This window comes from Pan paniscus, chromosome 11, assembly GCF_029289425.2.
Source record: "Pan paniscus chromosome 11, NHGRI_mPanPan1-v2.0_pri, whole genome shotgun sequence".
In the NCBI taxonomy this organism is placed as follows: Eukaryota; Metazoa; Chordata; class Mammalia; order Primates; family Hominidae; genus Pan; species Pan paniscus.
In genome coordinates, this window is record NC_073260.2 from 54,351,450 (window position 1) to 54,375,252 (window position 23,803).

Here is a 23,803-nt window from a genome sequence, read left to right on the forward strand (position 1 = left end):
AAGTTTCTGAGATTGCTTCTATCTCGTTTTTATGGGAAGATATTTCCTTTTGTACCATAGGCCACAAAGCGCTGCAAATGTCCACTTCCAGATGCTACAAAAAGAGTGTTTCAAACCTGCTCTATGACAGGGAATGTTCAACTCTGTGACTTGAATGCAAACGTCACAAAGAAGTTTCTGAGAATGCTGCTGTCCACTATTTTTATGTAATCCCTTTTCCAACGAACTCCTCAGAGCTATCCAAATATCCACTTGCAGATTCTACAAAAAGAGTGTTTCAAAACTGCTGTCTCAAAAGAAAGGTTCAAGTCTGTTAGTTGAGGACACACAACAGAAATAAGTTTCTGAGAATGCTTCTGTCTTGTTTCTATGGGAAGATATTTCCTTGTTAACCATAGGCCTGATACCGTTCCAAATGTCCACTTCCAGATACTACAAAAAGAGTGTTTCAAACCTGCTCTATGAAAGGGAATGTTCAACTCTGTGACTTGAATGCAAACATCACAAAGAAGTTTCTGAGAATGCTGCTGTCTACTATTTATCTGTAATCCCGCTTCCAATGAAATCCTCAGTTTTATAGAAATATCCATTTGCAGATTCCAAAAAAAGAGTGTTTCACACGTGCTCTGTCAATAGACAGGTTCAACACTCTTCGTTGTGAAAGTAGAGCATAAACAAGTTTCTGATATCGCTTCTGTCTCGTTTTTATGGGAAGATATTTCCTTTTGTACCATAGGCCACAAAGCGCTGCAAATGTCCACTTCCAGATACTACAAAAAGAGTGTTTGAAACCTGCTCTATGAAAGGGAATGTTCAGCTCTGTGACTTAAATGGAAACATCACAAAGAAGTTTCTGAGAATGCTGCTGTGTACTTTTTATAGGTAATCCCATTTCCAACGAAATCCTCAGAGCTATCCAAATATACACTTGCAGATTCTACAAAAAGAGTGTTTCAAAACTGCTGTATCAAAAGAAAGGTTCAAGTCTGTTAGTTGAGGACACACATCGCAAATAAGTTTCTGAGAATGCTTCTGTCATGTTTTTATGGGAAGATATTTCCTTTTTAACCATAGGCCTGATACCATTCCAAATGTCCACTTCCAGATACTACTAAAAGAGTGTTTCAAACCTGCTGTATGAAAGGGAATGTTCAACTCTGTGACTTGAATGCAAACGTCATAAAGAAGTTTCTGAGAATGCTGCTGTCCACTATTTTAATGTAATCCCCTTTTCAACGAAATCCTCAGAGCTATCCAAATATCCACTTGCAGATTCTACAAAAAGAGTGTTTCAAAACTGCTGTATCAAAAGAAAGGTTCAAGTCTCTTAGTTGAGGACACACATCGCAAATAAGTTTCTGAGAATGCTTCTGTCTTGTTTTTATGGGAAGATATTTCCTTTTTAACCATAGGCCTGGTACCGTTCCAAATGTCCACTTCCAGATACTACAAAAAGAGTGTTTCAAACCTGCTCTATGAAAGGGAATGTTCAACTCTGTGACTTGAATGCAAACATCACAAAGAAGTTTCTGAGAATGCTGCTGTCTGCTATTTATCTGTAATCCCGCTTCCAATGAAATCCTCAGTTTTATAGAAATATCCACTTGCAGATTCCAAAAAAAGAGTGTTTCACACGTGCTCTGTCAATAGACAGGTTCAACACTGTTCGTTGTGAAGATAGAGCATAAACAAGTTTCTGAGATTGCTTCTATCTCGTTTTTATGGGAAGATATTTCCTTTTGTACCATAGGCCAAAAAGCGCTGCAAATGTCCACTTCCAGATGCTACAAAAAGAGTGTTTCAAACCTGCTCTATGACAGGGAATGTTCAACTCTGTGACTTGAATGCAAACGTCACAAAGAAGTTTCTGAGAATGCTGCTGTCCACTAGTTTTATGTAATCCCTTCTCCAACGAACTCCTCAGAGCTATCCAAATATCCACTTGCAGATTCTACAAAAAGAGTGTTTCAAAACTGCTGTATCAAAAGAAAGGTTCAAGTCTGTTAGTTGAGGACACACATCGCATATAAGTTTCTGAGAATGCTTCTGTCTTGTTTTTATGGGAAGATATTTCCTTTTTAACCATAGGCCTGATACCGTTCCAAATGTCCACTTCCAGATACTACAAAAAGAGTGTTTCAAACCTGCTCTATGAAAGGGAATGTTCAACTCTGTGACTTGAATGCAAACATCACAAAGATGTTTCTGAGAATGCTGCTGTCTACTATTTATCTGTAATCCCGCTTCCAATGAAATCCTCAGTTTTATAGAAATATCCACTTGCAGATTCCAAAAAAAGAGTGTTTCACACGTGCTCTGTCAATAGAAAGGTTCAACACTGTTAGTTGTGAAGATAGAGCATAAACAAGTTTCTGAGATTGCTTCTATCTCGTTTTTATGGGAAGATATTTCCTTTTGTACCATAGGCCACAAAGCGCTGCAAATGTCCACTTCCAGATGCTACAAAAAGAGTGTTTCAAACCTGCTCTATGACAGGGAATGTTCAACTCTGTGACTTGAATGCAAACGTCACAAAGAAGTTTCTGAGAATGCTGCTGTCCACTATTTTTATGTAATCCCTTTTCCAACGAACTCCTCAGAGCTATCCAAATATCCACTTGCAGATTCTACAAAAAGAGTGTTTCAAAACTGCTGTATCAAAAGAAAGGTTCAAGTCTCTTAGTTGAGGACACACAACAGAAATAAGTTTCTGAGAATGCTTCTGTCTTGTTTCTATGGGAAGATATTTCCTTGTTAACCATAGGCCTGATACCGTTCCAAATGTCCACTTCCAGATACTGCAAAAAGAGTGTTTCAAACCTGCTCTATGAAAGGGAATGTTCAACTCTGTGACTTGAATGCAAACATCACAAAGAAGTTTCTGAGAATGCTGCTGTCTACTATTTATCTGTAATCCCGCTTCCAATGAAATCCTCACTTTTATAGAAATATCCACTTGCAGATTCCAAAAGAAGAGTGTTTCACACGTGCTCTGTCAATAGACAGGTTCAACACTCTTCGTTGTGAAAGTAGAGCATAAACAAGTTTCTGAGATTGCTTCTATCTCGTTTTTATGGGAAGATATTTCCTTTTGTACCATAGGCCAAAAAGCGCTGCAAATGTCCACTTCCAGATGCTACAAAAAGAGTGTTTCAAACCTGCTCTATGACAGGGAATGTTCAACTCTGTGACTTGAATGCAAACGTCACAAAGAAGTTTCTGAGAATGCTGCTGTCCACTAGTTTTATGTAATCCCTTTTCCAACGAACTCCTCAGAGCTATCCAAATATCCACTTGCAGATTCTACAAAAAGAGTGTTTCAAAACTGCTGTCTCAAAAGAAAGGTTCAAGTCTGTTAGTTGAGGACACACAACAGAAATAAGTTTCTGAGAATGCTTCTGTCTTGTTTTTATGGGAAGATATTTCCTTTTTAACCATAGGCCTGATACCGTTCCAAATGTCCACTTCCAGATACTACAAAAAGAGTGTTTCAAACCTGCTCTATGAAAGGGAATGTTCAACTCTGTGACTTGAATGCAAACATCACAAAGAAGTTTCTGAGAATGCTGCTGTCTACTATTTATCTGTAATCCCGCTTCCAACGAAATCCTGTTTTATAGAAATATCCACTTGCAGTTTCCAAAAAAAGAATGTTTCACACGTGCTCTGTCAATAGAAAGGTTCAACACTGTTAGTTGTGAAGATAGAGCATAAACAAGTTTCTGATATAGCTTCTATCTCGATTTTTATGGGAAGATATTTCCTTTTTAACCATAGGCCACAAAGCGCTGCAAATGTCCACTTCCAGATACTACAAAAAGAGTGTTTGAAACCTGCTCTATGAAAGGGAATGTTCAGCTCTGTGACTTAAATGGAAACATCACAAAGAAGTTTCTGAGAATGCTGCTGTGTACTTTTTATAGGTAATCCCATTTCCAACGAAATCCTCAGAGCTATCCAAATATACACTTGCAGATTCTACAAAAAGAGTGTTTCAAAACTGCTGTATCAAAAGAAAGGTTCAAGTCTGTTAGTTGAGGACACACATCGCAAATAAGTTTCTGAGAATGCTTCTGTCATGTTTTTATGGGAAGATATTTCCTTTTTAACCATAGGCCTGATACCATTCCAAATGTCCACTTCCAGATACTACTAAAAGAGTGTTTCAAACCTGCTGTATGAAAGGGAATGTTCAACTCTGTGACTTGAATGCAAACATCACAAAGGAGTTTCTGAGTATGCTGCTGTCTACTATTTATCTGTAATCCCGCTTCCAACGAAATCCTCAGTTTTATAGTAATATCCACTTGCAGATTCCAAAAAAAGAGTGTTTCACACGTGCTCTGTCAATAGAAAGGTTCAACACTGTTAGTTGTGAAGATAGAGCATAAACAAGTTTCTGAGATTGCTTCTATCTCGTTTTTATGGGAAGATATTTCCTTTTGTATCATAGGCCACAAAGCGATGCAAATGTCCCCTTCCAGATGCTACAAAAAGAGTGTTTCAAACCTGCTCTATGACAGGGAATGTTCAACTCTGTGACTTGAATGCAAACGTCACAAAGAAGTTTCTGAGAATGCTGCTGTCCACTAGTTTTATGTAATCCCTTTTCCAACGAACTCCTCAGAGCTATCCAAATATCCACTTGCAGATTCTACAAAAAGAGTGTTTCAAAACTGCTGTCTCAAAAGAAAGGTTCAAGTCTGTTAGTTGAGGACACACAACAGAAATAAGTTTCTGAGAATGCTTCTGTCTAGTTTTTATGGTAAGATATTTCCTTTTTAACCATAGGCCTGATACCGTTCCAAATGTCCACTTCCAGATACTACAAAAAGAGTGTTTCAAACCTGCTCTATGAAAGGGAATGTTCAACTCTGTGACTTGAATGCAAACATCACAAAGAAGTTTCTGAGAATGCTGCTGTCTACTATTTATCTGTAATCCCGCTTCCAACGATATCCTGTTTTATAGAAATATCCACTTGCAGTTTCCAAAAAAAGAATGTTTCACACGTGCTCTGTCAATAGAAAGGTTCAACACTGTTAGTTGTGAAGATAGAGCATAAACAAGTTTCTGAGATTGCTTCTATCTCGTTTTTATGGGAAGATATTTCCTTTTGTATCATAGGCCACAAAGCGATGCAAATGTCCCCTTCCAGATGCTACAAAAAGAGTGTTTCAAACCTGCTCTATGACAGGGAATGTTCAACTCTGTGACTTGAATGCAAACGTCATAAAGAAGTTTCTGAGAATGCTGCTGTCCACTATTTTTATGTAATCCCCTTTCCAACGAACTCCTCAGAGCTATCCAAATATCCACTTGCAGATTCTACAAAAAGAGTGTTTCAAAACTGCTGTATCAAAAGAAAGGTTCAAGTCTGTTAGTTGAGGACACACAACACAAATAAGTTTCTGAGAATGCTTCTGTCTTGTTTTTATGGGAAGATATTTCCTTGTTAACCATAGGCCTGATAACGTTCCAAATGTCCACTTCCAGATACTACATAAAGAGTGTTTCAAACCTGCTGTATGAAAGGGAATGTTCAACACTGTGACTTGAATGCAAACATCTCAAAGAAGTTTCTGAGAATGCTGCTGTCTACTATTTATCTGTAATCCCGCTTCCAATGAAATCCTCAGTTTTATAGAAATATCCACTTGCAGATTCCAAAAAAAGAGTGTTTCACACGTGCTCTGTCAATAGACAGGTTCAACACTGTTCGTTGTGAAGATAGAGCATAAACAAGTTTCTGAGATTGCTTCTATCTCGTTTTTATGGGAAGATATTTCCTTTTGTACCATAGGCCAAAAAGCGCTGCAAATGTCCACTTCCAGATGCTACAAAAAGAGTGTTTCAAACCTGCTCTATGACAGGGAATGTTCAACTCTGTGACTTGAATGCAAACGTCACAAAGAAGTTTCTGAGAATGCTGCTGTCCACTAGTTTTATGTAATCCCTTTTCCAACGAACTCCTCAGAGCTATCCAAATATCCACTTGCAGATTCTACAAAAAGAGTGTTTCAAAACTGCTGTCTCAAAAGAAAGGTTCAAGTCTGTTAGTTGAGGACACACAACACAAATAAGTTTCTGAGAATGCTTCTGTCTTGTTTTTATGGGAAGATATTTCCTTGTTAACCATAGGCCTGATAACTTTCCAAATGTCCACTTCCAGATACTACATAAAGAGTGTTTCAAACCTGCTGTATGAAAGGGACTGTTCAACACTGTGACTTGAATGCAAACATCACAAAGAAGTTTCTTAGAATGCTGCTGTCTACTATTTATCTGTAATCCCGCTTCCAATGAAATCCTCAGTTTTATAGAAATATCCACTTGCAGATTCCAAAAAAAGAGTGTTTCACAAGTGCTCTGTCAATAGAAAGGTTCAACACTGTTAGTTGTGTAGATAGAGCATAAACAAGTTTCTGAGATTGCTTCTATCTCGTTTTTATGGGAAGATATTTCCTTTTTTACCATAGGCCACAAAGCGCTGCAAATGTCCACTTCCAGATACTACAAAAAGAGTGTTTGAAACCTGCTCTATGAAAGGGAATGTTCAACTCTGTGACTTAAATGGAAACATAACAAAGAAGTTCCTGAGAATGCTGCTGTCTACTTTTTATATATAATCCCGTTTGCAACGAAATCCTCAGAGCTATCCAAATATCCACTTGCAGATTCTACAAAAAGAGTGTTTCAAAACAGCTGTGTCAAAAGAAATGTTCAAGTCTGTTAGTTGAGGACACACAACACAAATTAGTTTCTGAGAATGCTTACGTCTTGTTTTTATGCCACGATATTTCCTTTTGAACCATAGGCCTGGAACCGTTCCAAATGTCCAATTCCAGATACTACAAAAAGAGTGTTTCAAACCTGCTCTATGAAAGAGAATGTTCAACTCTGTGACTTGAATGCAAACATCACAAAGAAGTTTCTGAGAATGCTGCTCTCTGATTTTATCTGTAATCCCGCTTCCAACGAAATCCTCAGTTCAATAGAAATATCCTCTTGCAGATTCCAAAAAAACAGTGTTTCACACCTGCTCTATCAATAGAAAGGTTCAACACTGTTACTTCAGTACATACAGCATAAACAAGTTTCTGAGATTGCTTCTCTCTCGTTTTCATGGGAAGATATTTCCTTTTTTACCATAGGCCACAAATCGCTGCAAATGTCCACTTCCAGATACTACAAAAAGAGTGTTTCAACCTGCTCTATGAAAGAGAATGTTCAACTCTGTGACTTGAATGGAAACATCACAAAGAAGTTTCTGAGAATGCTTCTGTCTCGATTTTATAGGGAGATATTCCCGTTTCCAACGAAATCGTCAAAGCTATCCAAATATCCACTTGCAGATACAACCAAAAGAGTGGTTCAAACGTGCTCTATAAAAAGAAACGTTCACGTCCGTTAGTTGAGGACACACATCAGAAATAAGTTTCTGAGAATGCTTCTGTCTTGTTTTTTTGGGAAGATATTTCCTTCTTTGCCGTAGGCAAGAAAGCGTTGGAAATGTCCACTTCCAGATGCTACAAAAAGAGTGTTTCCAACCTGCTCTATGACAGGGAATGTTCAACTCTGTGACTTGAATGCAAACGTCACAAAGAAGTTTGTGAGAATGCTGCTGTCCAGTTTTGTTATGTAATCCCGTTTCCAACGAAATCCTCAGAGCTATCCAAATATCCACTTGCAGATTCTACAAAAAGAGTGTTTCAAAACTGCTGTATCAAAAGAAAGGTTCAAGTCTGTTAGTTGAGGACACACATCGCAAATAAGTTTCTGAGAATGCTTCTGTCTTGTTTTTATGGGAAGATACTTCCTTTTTAACCACAGGCCTGATACCGTTCCAAATGTCCACTTCCAGATACTACAAAAAGAGTGTTTCAAACCTGCTCTATGAAAGGGAATGTTCAACTCTGTGACTTGAATGCAAACATCTCAAAGAAGTTTCTGAGAATGCTGCTGTCTACTTTTTATATATAATCCCGTTTCCAACGAAACCCTCAGAGCTATCCAAATATCGACTCGCAGATTCTACAAAAAGAGTGTGTCAAAACTACTGTGTCAAAAGAAAGTTTCAAGTCTGTTAGTTGAGGACACACAACACAAATAAGTTTCTGAGAATGCTTCCGTCTTGTTTTTATGCAACAATATTCCCTTTTGAACCATAGGCCTGGTAGCGTTCCATATGTCCACTTCCAGATACTACAAAAAGAGTGTTTCAAACCTGCTGTATGAAAGGAAATGTTCAACTCTGTGACATGAATGCAAACATCACAAAGAAGTTTCTGAGAATGCTGCTCTCTAATTTTATCTGTAATCCCGCTTCCAACGAAATCCTCAGTTCAATAGAAATATCCTCTTGCAGATTCCAAAAAAACAGTGTTTCACACCTGCTCTATCAATAGAAAGGTTCAACACTGTTACTTCAGTACATACAGCATAAACAAGTTTCTGAGATTGCTTCTCTCTCGTTTTCATGGGAAGATATTTCCTTTTTTACCCTAGGCCACAAAGCGCTGCAAATGTCCACTTCCATATACTACAAAAAGGCTGTTTCAAACCTGCTCTATGAAAGAGAATATTCAACTCTGTGACTTGAATGGAAACATCACAAAGAAGTTTCTGAGAATGCTTCTGTCTTGTTTTTATGGGAAGATATTTCTTTCTTCGCCGTAGGCATGAAAGCGTTGGAAATGTCCACTTCCAGATGCTACAAAAAGAGTGTTTCCAACCTGCTCTATGACAGGGAATGTTCAACTCTGTGACTTGAATGAAACATCCAAAGAAGTTTCTGAGAATGCTGCTGTCTACTTTCTTTCTGTAATCCCGCTTCCAACGAAATTCTCAGTTCTATAGAAATATCCACTTGCAGATTCGAAAAAAAGAGTGTTTCAAACCTGCTCTACCGATACATAGGTTCAACACTGTTACATCAGTACATACAGCATAAAGAAGTTTCTGAGATTGCTTCTACCTCGTTTTCATGGGAAGATATTTCGTTTTACACCGTAGGCCTCCAAGCGCTCCAAATGTCCACTTCTAGATACTACAAAAAGACTGTTTCAAACCTGCTCTATGAAAGGCAATGTTCAACTCTGTGACTTGAATGCAAACGTCATAAAGAAGTTTCTGAGACTGCTGCTGTCCACTATTTTTATGTAATCCCCTTTCCAACGAAATCCTCAGAGCTATCCAAATATCCACTTGCAGATTCTACAAAAAGAGTGTTTCAAAACTGCTGTATCAAAAGAAAGGTTCAAGTCTGTTAGTTGAGGACACACAACACAAATTAGTTTCTGAGAATGCTTCCGTCTTGTTTTTATGCCACGATATTTCCTTTTGAACCATAGGCCTGGAACCGTTCCAAATGACCACTTCCAGATACTACAAAAAGAGTGTTTCAAACCTGCTCTATGAAAGAGAATGTTCAACTCTGTGACTTGAATGGAAACATCACAAAGAAGTTTCTGAGAATGCTTCTGTCTCGATTTTATAGGGAGATATTCCCGTTTCCAACGAAATCGTCAAAGCTATCCAAATATCCACTTGCAGATACAACCAAAAGAGTGGTTCAATCGTGCTCTATAAAAGGAAAGGTTCAAGTCCGTTAGTTGAGGACACACATCAGAAATAAGTTTCTGAGAATGCTTCTGTCTTGTTTTTATGGGAAGATATTTCCTTCTTTGCCGTAGGCAAGAAAGCGTTGGAAATGTCCACTTCCAGATGCTACAAAAAGAGTGTTTCCAACCTGCTCTATGACAGGGAATGTTCAACTCTGTGAGTTGAATGCAAACATCACAAAGAAGTTTCTGAGAATGCTGCTGTATACTTTCTTTCTTTAATCCCGCTTCCAACGAAATCCTCAGTTCTATAGAAATATCCACTTGCAGATTCGAAAAAAAGAGTGTTTCAAACCTGCTCTACCGATACATAGGTTCAACACTGTTACGTCAGTACATACAGCATAAACAAGTTTCTGAGATTGCTTCTACCTCGTTTTCATGGGAAGATATTTCGTTTTACACCGTAGGCCTCCAAGCGCTCCAAATATCTACTTCTAGATACTACAAAAAGACTGTTTCAAACCTGCTCTATGAAAGGCAATGTTCAACTCTGTGACTTGAATGTAAACATCACAAAGATGTTTCTGAGAATGCTTCTGTCGAGATTTTCTATGAAGATATTCCCGTTTCCAACGAAATCCTCAAAGCTATCCAAATATCCACTTGCAAATTCTACAGAAAGAGTGTTTCAAAAGTGTTCTATCAAAAGAAAGGCTCAACTCTGTTTGTTGAGTACACAGATCACTAACATGATTCTGAGAATGCTTCTGTCTAGTTTTAATGGGAAGATATTTCCTTTTCAAACATATGCCTGTAATCGTTCCAAGTGTCCACTTCCGGATGCTACAAAACGACTGTTTCACACCTGCTCTATGAAAGGGAATGTTCAACTCTGTGACTTGAATGCAAACATCACAAAGAAGTTTCTGAGAATGCTGCTGTCTACTATTTATCTGTAATCCCGCTTCCAACAAAATCCTCAGTTTTATAGAAATAGCCACTTGCAGATTCCAAAAAAAGAGTGTTTCACACGTGCTCTATCAATAGAAGGGTTCAACACTGTTAGTTGTGTAGATAGAGCATAAACAAGTTTCTGAGATTGCTTCTATCTCGTTTTTATGGGAAGATATTTCCTTTTTTACCATAGGCCACAAAGCGCTGCAAATGTCCACTTCCAGATACTACAAAAAGAGTGTTTGAAACCTGCTCTATGAAAGGGAATGTTCAACTCTGTGACTTAAATGGAAACATCACAAAGAAGTTTCTGAGAACGCTGCTGTCTACTTTGTATATATAATCCCGTTTGCAACGAAATCCTCAGAGCTATCCAAATATCCACTTGCAGATTCTACAAAAAGAGTGTTTCAAAACTGCTGTATCAAAAGAAAGGTTCAAGTCTGTTAGTTGAGGACACACAACACAAATAAGTTTCTGAGAATGCTTCTGTCTTCTTTTTATGGGAAGATATTTCCTTGTTAACCATAGGCCTGATAACGTTCCAAATGTCCACTTCCAGATACTACATAAAGAGTGTTTAAAACCTGCTGTATGAAAGGGAATGTCCAACACTGTGACTTGAATGCAAACATCACAAAGAAGTTTCTCAGAATGCTGCTGTCTACTATTTATCTGTAATCCCGCTTCCAACGAAATCCTCAGTTTTATAGAAATATCCACTTGCAGATTCCAAAAAAAGAGTGTTTCACACGTGCTCTGTCAATAGAAAGGTTCAACACTGTTAGTTGTGTAGATAGAGCATAAACAAGTTTCTGAGATTCCTTCTATCTCGTTTTTATGGGAAGATATTTCCTTTTGTACCATAGGCCACAAAGCGCTGCAAATGTCCGCTTCCAGATGCTACAAAAAGCGTGTTTCAAACCTGCTCTATGACAGGGAATGTTCAACTCTGTGACTTGAATGCAAACGTCACAAAGAAGTTTCTGAGAATGCTGCTGTCTACTTTTTATATGTAATACCGTTTCCAACAAAATCCTCAGAGCTATCCAAATATCCACTTGCAGATTCTACAAAAAGAGTGTTTCAAAACTGCTGTATCAAAAGAAAGGTTCAAGTCTGTTAGTTGAGGACACACATCGCATATAAGTTTCTGAGAATGCTTCTGTCTTGTTTTTATGGGAAGATATTTCCTTTTTAACCATAGGCCTGATACCGTTCCAAATGTCCACTTCCAGATACTACAAAAAGAGTGTTTCAAACCTGCTCTATGAAAGGGAATGTTCAACTCTGTGACTTGAATGCAAACATCACAGAGATGTTTCTGAGAATGCTGCTGTCTACTATTTATCTGTAATCCCGCTTCCAATGAAATCCTCAGTTTTATAGAAATATCCACTTGCAGATTCCAAAAAAAGAGTGTTTCACACGTGCTCTGTCAATAGAAATGTTCAACACTGTTAGTTGTGAAGATAGAGCATAAACAAGTTTCTGAGATTGCTTCTATCTCGTTTTTATGGGAAGATATTTCCTTTTGTACCATAGGCCACAAAGCGCTGCAAATGTCCACTTCCAGATGCTACAAAAAGAGTGTTTCAAACCTGCTCTATGACAGGGAATGTTCAACTCTGTGACTTGAATGCAAACGTCACAAAGAAGTTTCTGAGAATGCTGCTGTCCACTATTTTTATGTAATCCCTTTTCCAACGAACTCCTCAGAGCTATCCAAATATCCACTTGCAGATTCTACAAAAAGAGTGTTTCAAAACTGCTGTATCAAAAGAAAGGTTCAAGTCTCTTAGTTGAGGACACACAACAGAAATAAGTTTCTGAGAATGCTTCTGTCTTGTTTTTATGGGAAGATATTTCCTTTTTAACCATAGGCCTGATACCGTTCCAAATGTCCACTTCCAGATACTACAAAAAGAGTGTTTCAAACCTGCTCTATGAAAGGGAATGTTCAACTCTGTGACTTGAATGCAAACATCACAAAGAAGTTTCTGAGAATGCTGCTGTCTACTATTTATCTGTAATCCCGCTTCCAACGAAATCCTCAGTTTTATAGAAATATCCACTTGCAGATTCCAAAAAAAGAGTGTTTCACACGTGCTCTGTCAATAGAAAGGTTCAACACTGTTAGTTGTGTAGATAGAGCATAAACAAGTTTCTGAGATTGCTTCTATCTCGTTTTTATGGGAAGATATTTCCTTTTGTACCATAGGCCACTAAGCGCTGCAAATGTCCACTTCCAGATGCTACAAAAAGCGTGTTTCAAACCTGCTCTATGACAGGGAATGTTCAACTCTGTGACTTGAATGCAAACGTCATAAAGAAGTTTCTGAGACTGCTGCTGTCCACTATTTTTATGTAATCCCCTTTCCAACGAAATCCTCAGAGCTATCCAAATATCCACTTGCAGATTCTACAAAAAGAGTGTTTCAAAACTGCTGTATCAAAAGAAAGGTTCAAGTCTGTTAGTTGAGGACACACAACACAAATAAGTTTCTGAGAATGCTTCTGTCTTCTTTTTATGGGAAGATATTTCCTTGTTAACCATAGGCCTGATAACGTTCCAAATGTCCACTTCCAGATACTACATAAAGAGTGTTTAAAACCTGCTGTATGAAAGGGAATGTCCAACACTGTGACTTGAACGCAAACATCACAAAGAAGTTTCTCAGAATGCTGCTGTCTACTATTTATCTGTAATCCCGCTTCCAACGAAATCCTCAGTTTTATAGAAATATCCACTTGCAGATTCCAAAAAAAGAGTGTTTCACACGTGCTCTGTCAATAGAAAGGTTCAACACTGTTAGTTGTGTAGATAGAGCATAAACAAGTTTCTGAGATTCCTTCTATCTCGTTTTTATGGGAGGATATTTCCTTTTGTACCATAGGCCACAAAGCGCTGCAAATGTCCACTTCCAGATGCTACAAAAAGCGTGTTTCAAACCTGCTCTATGACAGGGAATGTTCAACTCTGTGACTTGAATGCAAACGTCACAAAGAAGTTTCTGAGAATGCTGCTGTCTACTTTTTATATGTAATACCGTTTCCAACAAAATCCTCAGAGCTATCCAAATATCCACTTGCAGATTCTACAAAAAGAGTGTTTCAAAACTGCTGTATCAAAAGAAAGGTTCAAGTCTGTTAGTTGAGGACACACATCGCATATAAGTTTCTGAGAATGCTTCTGTCTTGTTTTTATGGGAAGATATTTCCTTTTTAACCATAGGCCTGATACCGTTCCAAATGTCCACTTCCAGATACTACAAAAAGAGTGTTTCAAACCTGCTCTATGAAAGGGAATGTTCAACTCTGTGACTTGAATGCAAACATCACAGAGATGTTTCTGAGAATGCTGCTGTCTACTATTTATCTGTAATCCCGCTTCCAATGAAATCCTCAGTTTTATAGAAATATCCACTTGCAGATTCCAAAAAAAGAGTGTTTCACACGTGCTCTGTCAATAGAAATGTTCAACACTGTTAGTTGTGAAGATAGAGCATAAACAAGTTTCTGAGATGGCTTCTATCTCGTTTTTATGGGAAGATATTTCCTTTTGTACCATAGGCCACAAAGCGCTGCAAATGTCCACTTCCAGATGCTACAAAAAGAGTGTTTCAAACCTGCTCTATGACAGGGAATGTGCAACTCTGTGACTTGAATGCAAACGTCACAAAGAAGTTTCTGAGAATGCTGCTGTCCACTATTTTTATGTAATCCCTTTTCCAACGAACTCCTCAGAGCTATCCAAATATCCACTTGCAGATTCTACAAAAAGAGTGTTTCAAAACTGCTGTATCAAAAGAAAGGTTCAAGTCTGTTAGTTGAGGACACACAACACAAATAAGTTTCTGAGAATGCTTCTGTCTTTTTTTTATGGGAAGATATTTCCTTTTTAACCATAGGCCTGATACCGTTCCAAATGTCCACTTCCAGATACTACAAAAAGAGTGTTTCAAACCTGCTCTATGAAAGGGAATGTTCAACTCTGTGACTTGAATGCAAACATCACAAAGAAGTTTCTGAGAATGCTGCTGTCTACTATTTATCTGTAATCCCGCTTCCAACGAAATCCTCAGTTTTATAGAAATATCCACTTGCAGATTCCAAAAAAAGAGTGTTTCACACGTGCTCTGTCAATAGAAAGGTTCAACACTGTTAGTTGTGTAGATAGAGCATAAACAAGTTTCTGAGATTGCTTCTATCTCGTTTTTATGGGAAGATATTTCCTTTTGTACCATAGGCCACTAAGCGCTGCAAATGTCCACTTCCAGATGCTACAAAAAGCGTGTTTCAAACCTGCTCTATGACAGGGAATGTTCAACTCTGTGACTTGAATGCAAACGTCACAAAGAAGTTTCTGAGAATGCTGCTGTCTACTTTTTATATGTAATCCCGTTTCCAACAAAATCCTCAGAGATATCCAAATATCCAGTTGCAGATTCTACAAAAAGAGTGTTTCAAAACTGCTGTATCAAAAGAAAGGTTCAAGTCTCTTAGTTGAGGACACACATCGCAAATAAGTTTCTGAGAATGCTTCTGTCTTGTTTTTATGGGAAGATATTTCCTTTTTAACCATAGGCCTGATACCGTTCCAAATGTCCACTTCCAGATACTACAAAAAGAGTGTTTCAAACCTGCTCTATGAAAGGGAATGTTCAACTCTGTGACTTGAATGCAAACATCGCAAAGAAGTTTCTGAGAATGCTGCTGTCTACTATTTATCTGTAATCCCGCTTCCAACGAAATCCTGTTTTATAGAAATATCCACTTGCAGTTTCCAAAAAAAGAATGTTTCACACGTGCTCTGTCAATAGAAAGGTTCAACACTGTTAGTTGTGAAGATAGAGCATAAACAAGTTTCTGATATCGCTTCTATCTCGATTTTTATGGGAAGATATTTCCTTTTTAACCATAGGCCACAAAGCGCTGCAAATGTCCACTTCCAGATACTACAAAAAGAGTGTTTGAAACCTGCTCTATGAAAGGGAATGTTCAGCTCTGTGACTTAAATAGAAACATCACAAAGAAGTTTCTGAGAATGCTGCTGTGTACTTTTTATAGGTAATCCCATTTCCAACGAAATCCTCAGAGCTATCCAAATATACACTTGCAGATTCTACAAAAAGAGTGTTTCAAAACTGCTGTATCAAAAGAAAGGTTCAAGTCTGTTAGTTGAGGACACACAACACAAATAAGTTTCTGAGAATGCTTCTGTCTTCTTTTTATGGGAAGATATTTCCTTGTTAACCATAGGCCTGATAACGTTCCAAATGTCCACTTCCAGATACTACATAAAGAGTGTTTAAAACCTGCTGTATGAAAGGGAATGTCCAACACTGTGACTTGAATGCAAACATCACAAAGAAGTTTCTCAGAATGCTGCTGTCTACTATTTATCTGTAATCCCGCTTCCAACGAAATCCTCAGTTTTATAGAAATATCCACTTGCAGATTCCAAAAAAAGAGTGTTTCACACGTGCTCTGTCAATAGAAAGGTTCAACACTGTTAGTTGTGTAGATAGAGCATAAACAAGTTTCTGAGATTCCTTCTATCTCGTTTTTATGGGAAGATATTTCCTTTTGTACCATAGGCCACAAAGCGCTGCAAATGTCCGCTTCCAGATGCTACAAAAAGCGTGTTTCAAACCTGCTCTATGACAGGGAATGTTCAACTCTGTGACTTGAATGCAAACGTCACAAAGAAGTTTCTGAGAATGCTGCTGTCTACTTTTTATATGTAATACCGTTTCCAACAAAATCCTCAGAGCTATCCAAATATCCACTTGCAGATTCTACAAAAAGAGTGTTTCAAAACTGCTGTATCAAAAGAAAGGTTCAAGTCTGTTAGTTGAGGACACACATCGCATATAAGTTTCTGAGAATGCTTCTGTCTTGTTTTTATGGGAAGATATTTCCTTTTTAACCATAGGCCTGATACCGTTCCAAATGTCCACTTCCAGATACTACAAAAAGAGTGTTTCAAACCTGCTCTATGAAAGGGAATGTTCAACTCTGTGACTTGAATGCAAACATCACAGAGATGTTTCTGAGAATGCTGCTGTCTACTATTTATCTGTAATCCCGCTTCCAATGAAATCCTCAGTTTTATAGAAATATCCACTTGCAGATTCCAAAAAAAGAGTGTTTCACACGTGCTCTGTCAATAGAAATGTTCAACACTGTTAGTTGTGAAGATAGAGCATAAACAAGTTTCTGAGATTGCTTCTATCTCGTTTTTATGGGAAGATATTTCCTTTTGTACCATAGGCCACAAAGCGCTGCAAATGTCCACTTCCAGATGCTACAAAAAGAGTGTTTCAAACCTGCTCTATGACAGGGAATGTTCAACTCTGTGACTTGAATGCAAACATCACAAAGAAGTTTCTGAGAATGCTGCTGTCCACTATTTTTATGTAATCCCTTTTCCAACGAACTCCTCAGAGCTATCCAAATATCCACTTGCAGATTCTACAAAAAGAGTGTTTCAAAACTGCTGTATCAAAAGAAAGGTTCAAGTCTCTTAGTTGAGGACACACAACAGAAATAAGTTTCTGAGAATGCTTCTGTCTTGTTTTTATGGGAAGATATTTCCTTTTTAACCATAGGCCTGATACCGTTCCAAATGTCCACTTCCAGATACTACAAAAAGAGTGTTTCAAACCTGCTCTATGAAAGGGAATGTTCAACTCTGTGATTTGAATGCAAACATCACAAAGAAGTTTCTGAGAATGCTGCTGTCTACTATTTATCTGTAATCCCGCTTCCAACGAAATCCTCAGTTTTGTAGAAATATCCACTTGCAGATTCCAAAAAAAGAGTGTTTCACACGTGCTCTGTCAATAGAAAGGTTCAACACTGTTAGTTGTGTAGATAGAGCATAAACAAGTTTCTGAGATTGCTTCTATCTCGTTTTTATGGGAAGATATTTCCTTTTGTACCATAGGCCACTAAGCGCTGCAAATGTCCACTTCCAGATGCTACAAAAAGCGTGTTTCAAACCTGCTCTATGACAGGGAATGTTCAACTCTGTGACTTGAATGCAAACGTCATAAAGAAGTTTCTGAGACTGCTGCTGTCCACTATTTTTATGTAATCCCCTTTCCAACGAAATCCTCAGAGCTATCCAAATATCCACTTGCAGATTCTACAAAAAGAGTGTTTCAAAACTGCTGTATCAAAAGAAAGGTTCAAGTCTGTTAGTTGAGGACACACAACACAAATAAGTTTCTGAGAATGCTTCTGTCTTCTTTTTATGGGAAGATATTTCCTTGTTAACCACAGGCCTGATAACGTTCCAAATGTCCACTTCCAGATACTACATAAAGAGTGTTTAAAACCTGCTGTATGAAAGGGAATGTCCAACACTGTGACTTGAATGCAAACATCACAAAGAAGTTTCTCAGAATGCTGCTGTCTACTATTTATCTGTAATCCCGCTTCCAACGAAATCCTCAGTTTTATAGAAATATCCACTTGCAGATTCCAAAAAAAGAGTGTTTCACACGTGCTCTGTCAATAGAAAGGTTCAACACTGTTAGTTGTGTAGATAGAGCATAAACAAGTTTCTGAGATTCCTTCTATCTCGTTTTTATGGGAGGATATTTCCTTTTGTACCATAGGCCACAAAGCGCTGCAAATGTCCGCTTCCAGATGCTACAAAAAGCGTGTTTCAAACCTGCTCTATGACAGGGAATGTTCAACTCTGTGACTTGAATGCAAACGTCACAAAGAAGTTTCTGAGAATGCTGCTGTCTACTTTTTATATGTAATACCGTTTCCAACAAAATCCTCAGAGCTATCCAAATATCCACTTGCAGATTCTACAAAAAGAGTGTTTCAAAACTGCTGTATCAAAAGAAAGGTTCAAGTCTGTTAGTTGAGGACACACATCGCATATAAGTTTCTGAGAATGCTTCTGTCTTGTTTTTATGGGAAGATATTTCCTTTTTAACCATAGGCCTGATACCGTTCCAAATGTCCACTTCCAGATACTACAAAAAGAGTGTTTCAAACCTGCTCTATGAAAGGGAATGTTCAACTCTGTGACTTGAATGCAAACATCACAGAGATGTTTCTGAGAATGCTGCTGTCTACTATTTATCTGTAATCCCGCTTCCAATGAAATCCTCAGTTTTATAGAAATATCCACTTGCAGATTCCAAAAAAAGAGTGTTTCACACGTGCTCTGTCAATAGAAATGTTCAACACTGTTAGTTGTGAAGATAGAGCATAAACAAGTTTCTGAGATGGCTTCTATCTCGTTTTTATGGGAAGATATTTCCTTTTGTACCATAGGCCACAAAGCGCTGCAAATGTCCACTTCCAGATGCTACAAAAAGAGTGTTTCAAACCTGCTCTATGACAGGGAATGTTCAACTCTGTGACTTGAATGCAAACGTCACAAAGAAGTTTCTGAGAATGCTGCTGTCCACTATTTTTATGTAATCCCTTTTCCAACGAACTCCTCAGAGCTATCCAAATATCCACTTGCAGATTCTACAAAAAGAGTGTTTCAAAACTGCTGTATCAAAAGAAAGGTTCAAGTCTCTTAGTTGAGGACACACAACAGAAATAAGTTTCTGAGAATGCTTCTGTCTTGTTTTTATGGGAAGATATTTCCTTTTTAACCATAGGCCTGATACCGTTCCAAATGTCCACTTCCAGATACTACAAAAAGAGTGTTTCAAACCTGCTCTATGAAAGGGAATGTTCAACTCTGTGACTTGAATGCAAACATCACAAAGAAGTTTCTGAGAATGCTGCTGTCTACTATTTATCTGTAATCCCGCTTCCAACGAAATCCTCAGTTTTATAGAAATATCCACTTGCAGATTCCAAAAAAAGAGTGTTTCACACGTGCTCTGTCAATAGAAAGGTTCAACACTGTTAGTTGTGTAGATAGAGCATAAACAAGTTTCTGAGATTGCTTCTATCTCGTTTTTATGGGAAGATATTTCCTTTTGTACCATAGGCCACTAAGCGCTGCAAATGTCCACTTCCAGATGCTACAAAAAGCGTGTTTCAAACCTGCTCTATGACAGGGAATGTTCAACTCTGTGACTTGAATGCAAACGTCACAAAGAAGTTTCTGAGAATGCTGCTGTCTACTTTTTATATGTAATCCCGTTTCCAACAAAATCCTCAGAGATATCCAAATATCCACTTGCAGATTCTACAAAAAGAGTGTTTCAAAACTGCTGTATCAAAAGAAAGGTTCAAGTCTCTTAGTTGAGGACACACATCGCAAATAAGTTTCTGAGAATGCTTCTGTCTTGTTTTTATGGGAAGATATTTCCTTTTTAACCATAGGCCTGATACCGTTCCAAATGTCCACTTCCAGATACTACAAAAAGAGTGTTTCAAACCTGCTCTATGAAAGGGAATGTTCAACTCTGTGACTTGAATGCAAACATCGCAAAGAAGTTTCTGAGAATGCTGCTGTCTACTATTTATCTGTAATCCCGCTTCCAACGAAATCCTGTTTTATAGAAATATCCACTTGCAGTTTCCAAAAAAAGAATGTTTCACACGTGCTCTGTCAATAGAAAGGTTCAACACTGTTAGTTGTGAAGATAGAGCATAAACAAGTTTCTGATATCGCTTCTATCTCGATTTTTATGGGAAGATATTTCCTTTTTAACCATAGGCCACAAAGCGCTGCAAATGTCCACTTCCAGATACTACAAAAAGAGTGTTTGAAACCTGCTCTATGAAAGGGAATGTTCAGCTCTGTGACTTAAATAGAAACATCACAAAGAAGTTTCTGAGAATGCTGCTGTGTACTTTTTATAGGTAATCCCATTTCCAACGAAATCCTCAGAGCTATCCAAATATACACTTCCAGATTCTACAAAAAGAGTGTTTCAAAACTGCTGTATCAAAAGAAAGGTTCAAGTCTGTTAGTTGAGGACACACATCGCAAATAAGTTTCTGAGAATGCTTCTGTCATGTTTTTATGGGAAGATATTTCCTTTTTAACCATAGGCCTGATACCATTCCAAATGTCCACTTCCAGATACTACTAAAAGAGTGTTTCAAACCTGCTGTATGAAAGGGAATGTTCAACTCTGTGACTTGAATGCAAACATCACAAAGGAGTTTCTGAGTATGCTGCTGTCTACTATTTATCTGTAATCCCGCTTCCAACGAAATCCTCAGTTTTATAGTAATATCCACTTGCAGATTCCAAAAAAAGAGTGTTTCACACGTGCTCTGTCAATAGAAAGGTTCAACACTGTTAGTTGTGTAGATAGAGCATAAACAAGTTTCTGAGATTGCTTCTATCTCGTTTTTATGGGAAGATATTTCCTTTTGTACCATAGGCCACTAAGCGCTGCAAATGTCCACTTCCAGATGCTACAAAAAGCGTGTTTCAAACCTGCTCTATGACAGGGAATGTTCAACTCTGTGACTTGAATGCAAACGTCATAAAGAAGTTTCTGAGACTGCTGCTGTCCACTATTTTTATGTAATCCCCTTTCCAACGAAATCCTCAGAGCTATCCAAATATCCACTTGCAGATTCTACAAAAAGAGTGTTTCAAAACTGCTGTATCAAAAGAAAGGTTCAAGTCTGTTAGTTGAGGACACACAACACAAATAAGTTTCTGAGAATGCTTCTGTCTTCTTTTTATGGGAAGATATTTCCTTGTTAACCATAGGCCTGATAACGTTCCAAATGTCCACTTCCAGATACTACATAAAGAGTGTTTAAAACCTGCTGTATGAAAGGGAATGTCCAACACTGTGACTTGAATGCAAACATCACAAAGAAGTTTCTCAGAATGCTGCTGTCTACTATTTATCTGTAATCCCGCTTCCAACGAAATCCTCAGTTTTATAGAAATATCCACTTGCAGATTCCAAAAAAAGAGTGTTTCACACGTGCTCTGTCAATAGAAAGGTTCAACACTGTTAGTTGTGTAGATAGAGCATAAACAAGTTTCTGAGATTCCTTCTATCTCGTTTTTATGGGAAGATATTTCCTTTTGTACCATAGGCCACAAAGCGCTGCAAATGTCCGCTTCCAGATGCTACAAAAAGCGTGTTTCAAACCTGCTCTATGACAGGGAATGTTCAACTCTGTGACTTGAATGCAAACGTCACAAAGAAGTTTCTGAGAATGCTGCTGTCTACTTTTTATATGTAATACCGTTTCCAACAAAATCCTCAGAGCTATCCAAATATCCACTTGCAGATTCTACAAAAAGAGTGTTTCAAAACTGCTGTATCAAAAGAAAGGTTCAAGTCTGTTAGTTGAGGACACACATCGCATATAAGTTTCTGAGAATGCTTCTGTCTTGTTTTTATGGGAAGATATTTCCTTTTTAACCATAGGCCTGATACCGTTCCAAATGTCCACTTCCAGATACTACAAAAAGAGTGTTTCAAACCTGCTCTATGAAAGGGAATGTTCAACTCTGTGACTTGAATTCAAACATCACAGAGATGTTTCTGAGAATGCTGCTGTCTACTATTTATCTGTAATCCCGCTTCCAATGAAATCCTCAGTTTTATAGAAATATCCACTTGCAGATTCCAAAAAAAGAGTGTTTCACACGTGCTCTGTCAATAGAAATGTTCAACACTGTTAGTTGTGAAGATAGAGCATAAACAAGTTTCTGAGATTGCTTCTATCTCGTTTTTATGGGAAGATATTTCCTTTTGTACCATAGGCCACAAAGCGCTGCAAATGTCCACTTCCAGATGCTACAAAAAGAGTGTTTCAAACCTGCTCTATGACAGGGAATGTTCAACTCTGTGACTTGAATGCAAACGTCACAAAGAAGTTTCTGAGAATGCTGCTGTCCACTATTTTTATGTAATCCCTTTTCCAACGAACTCCTCAGAGCTATCCAAATATCCACTTGCAGATTCTACAAAAAGAGTGTTTCAAAACTGCTGTATCAAAAGAAAGGTTCAAGTCTCTTAGTTGAGGACACACAACAGAAATAAGTTTCTGAGAATGCTTCTGTCTTGTTTTTATGGGAAGATATTTCCTTTTTAACCATAGGCCTGATACCGTTCCAAATGTCCACTTCCAGATACTACAAAAAGAGTGTTTCAAACCTGCTCTATGAAAGGGAATGTTCAACTCTGTGACTTGAATGCAAACATCACAAAGAAGTTTCTGAGAATGCTGCTGTCTACTATTTATCTGTAATCCCGCTTCCAACGAAATCCTCAGTTTTATAGAAATATCCACTTGCAGATTCCAAAAAAAGAGTGTTTCACACGTGCTCTGTCAATAGAAAGGTTCAACACTGTTAGTTGTGTAGATAGAGCATAAACAAGTTTCTGAGATTGCTTCTATCTCGTTTTTATGGGAAGATATTTCCTTTTGTACCATAGGCCACTAAGCGCTGCAAATGTCCACTTCCAGATGCTACAAAAAGCGTGTTTCAAACCTGCTCTATGACAGGGAATGTTCAACTCTGTGACTTGAATGCAAACGTCACAAAGAAGTTTCTGAGAATGCTGCTGTCTACTTTTTATATGTAATCCCGTTTCCAACAAAATCCTCAGAGCTATCCAAATATCCACTTGCAGATTCTACAAAAGGAGTGTTTCAAAACTGCTGTATCAAAAGAAATGTTCAAGTCTCTTAGTTGAGGACACACATCGCAAATAAGTTTCTGAGAATGCTTCTGTCTTGTTTTTATGGGAAGATATTTCCTTTTTAACCATAGGCCTGATACCGTTCCAAATGTCCACTTCCAGATACTACAAAAAGAGTGTTTCAAACCTGCTCTATGAAAGGGAATGTTCAACTCTGTGACTTGAATGCAAACATCGCAAAGAAGTTTCTGAGAATGCTGCTGTCTACTATTTATCTGTAATCCCGCTTCCAACGAAATCCTGTTTTATAGAAATATCCACTTGCAGTTTCCAAAAAAAGAATGTTTCACACGTGCTCTGTCAATAGAAATGTTCAACACTGTTAGTTGTGAAGATAGAGCATAAACAAGTTTCTGATATCGCTTCTATCTCGATTTTTATGGGAAGATATTTCCTTTTTAACCATAGGCCACAAAGCGCTGCAAATGTCCACTTCCAGATACTACAAAAAGAGTGTTTGAAACCTGCTCTATGAAAGGGAATGTTCAGCTCTGTGACTTAAATGGAAACATCACAAAGAAGTTTCTGAGAATGCTGCTGTGTACTTTTTATAGGTAATCCCATTTCCAACGAAATCCTCAGAGCTATCCAAATATACACTTGCAGATTCTACAAAAAGAGTGTTTCAAAACTGCTGTATCAAAAGAAAGGTTCAAG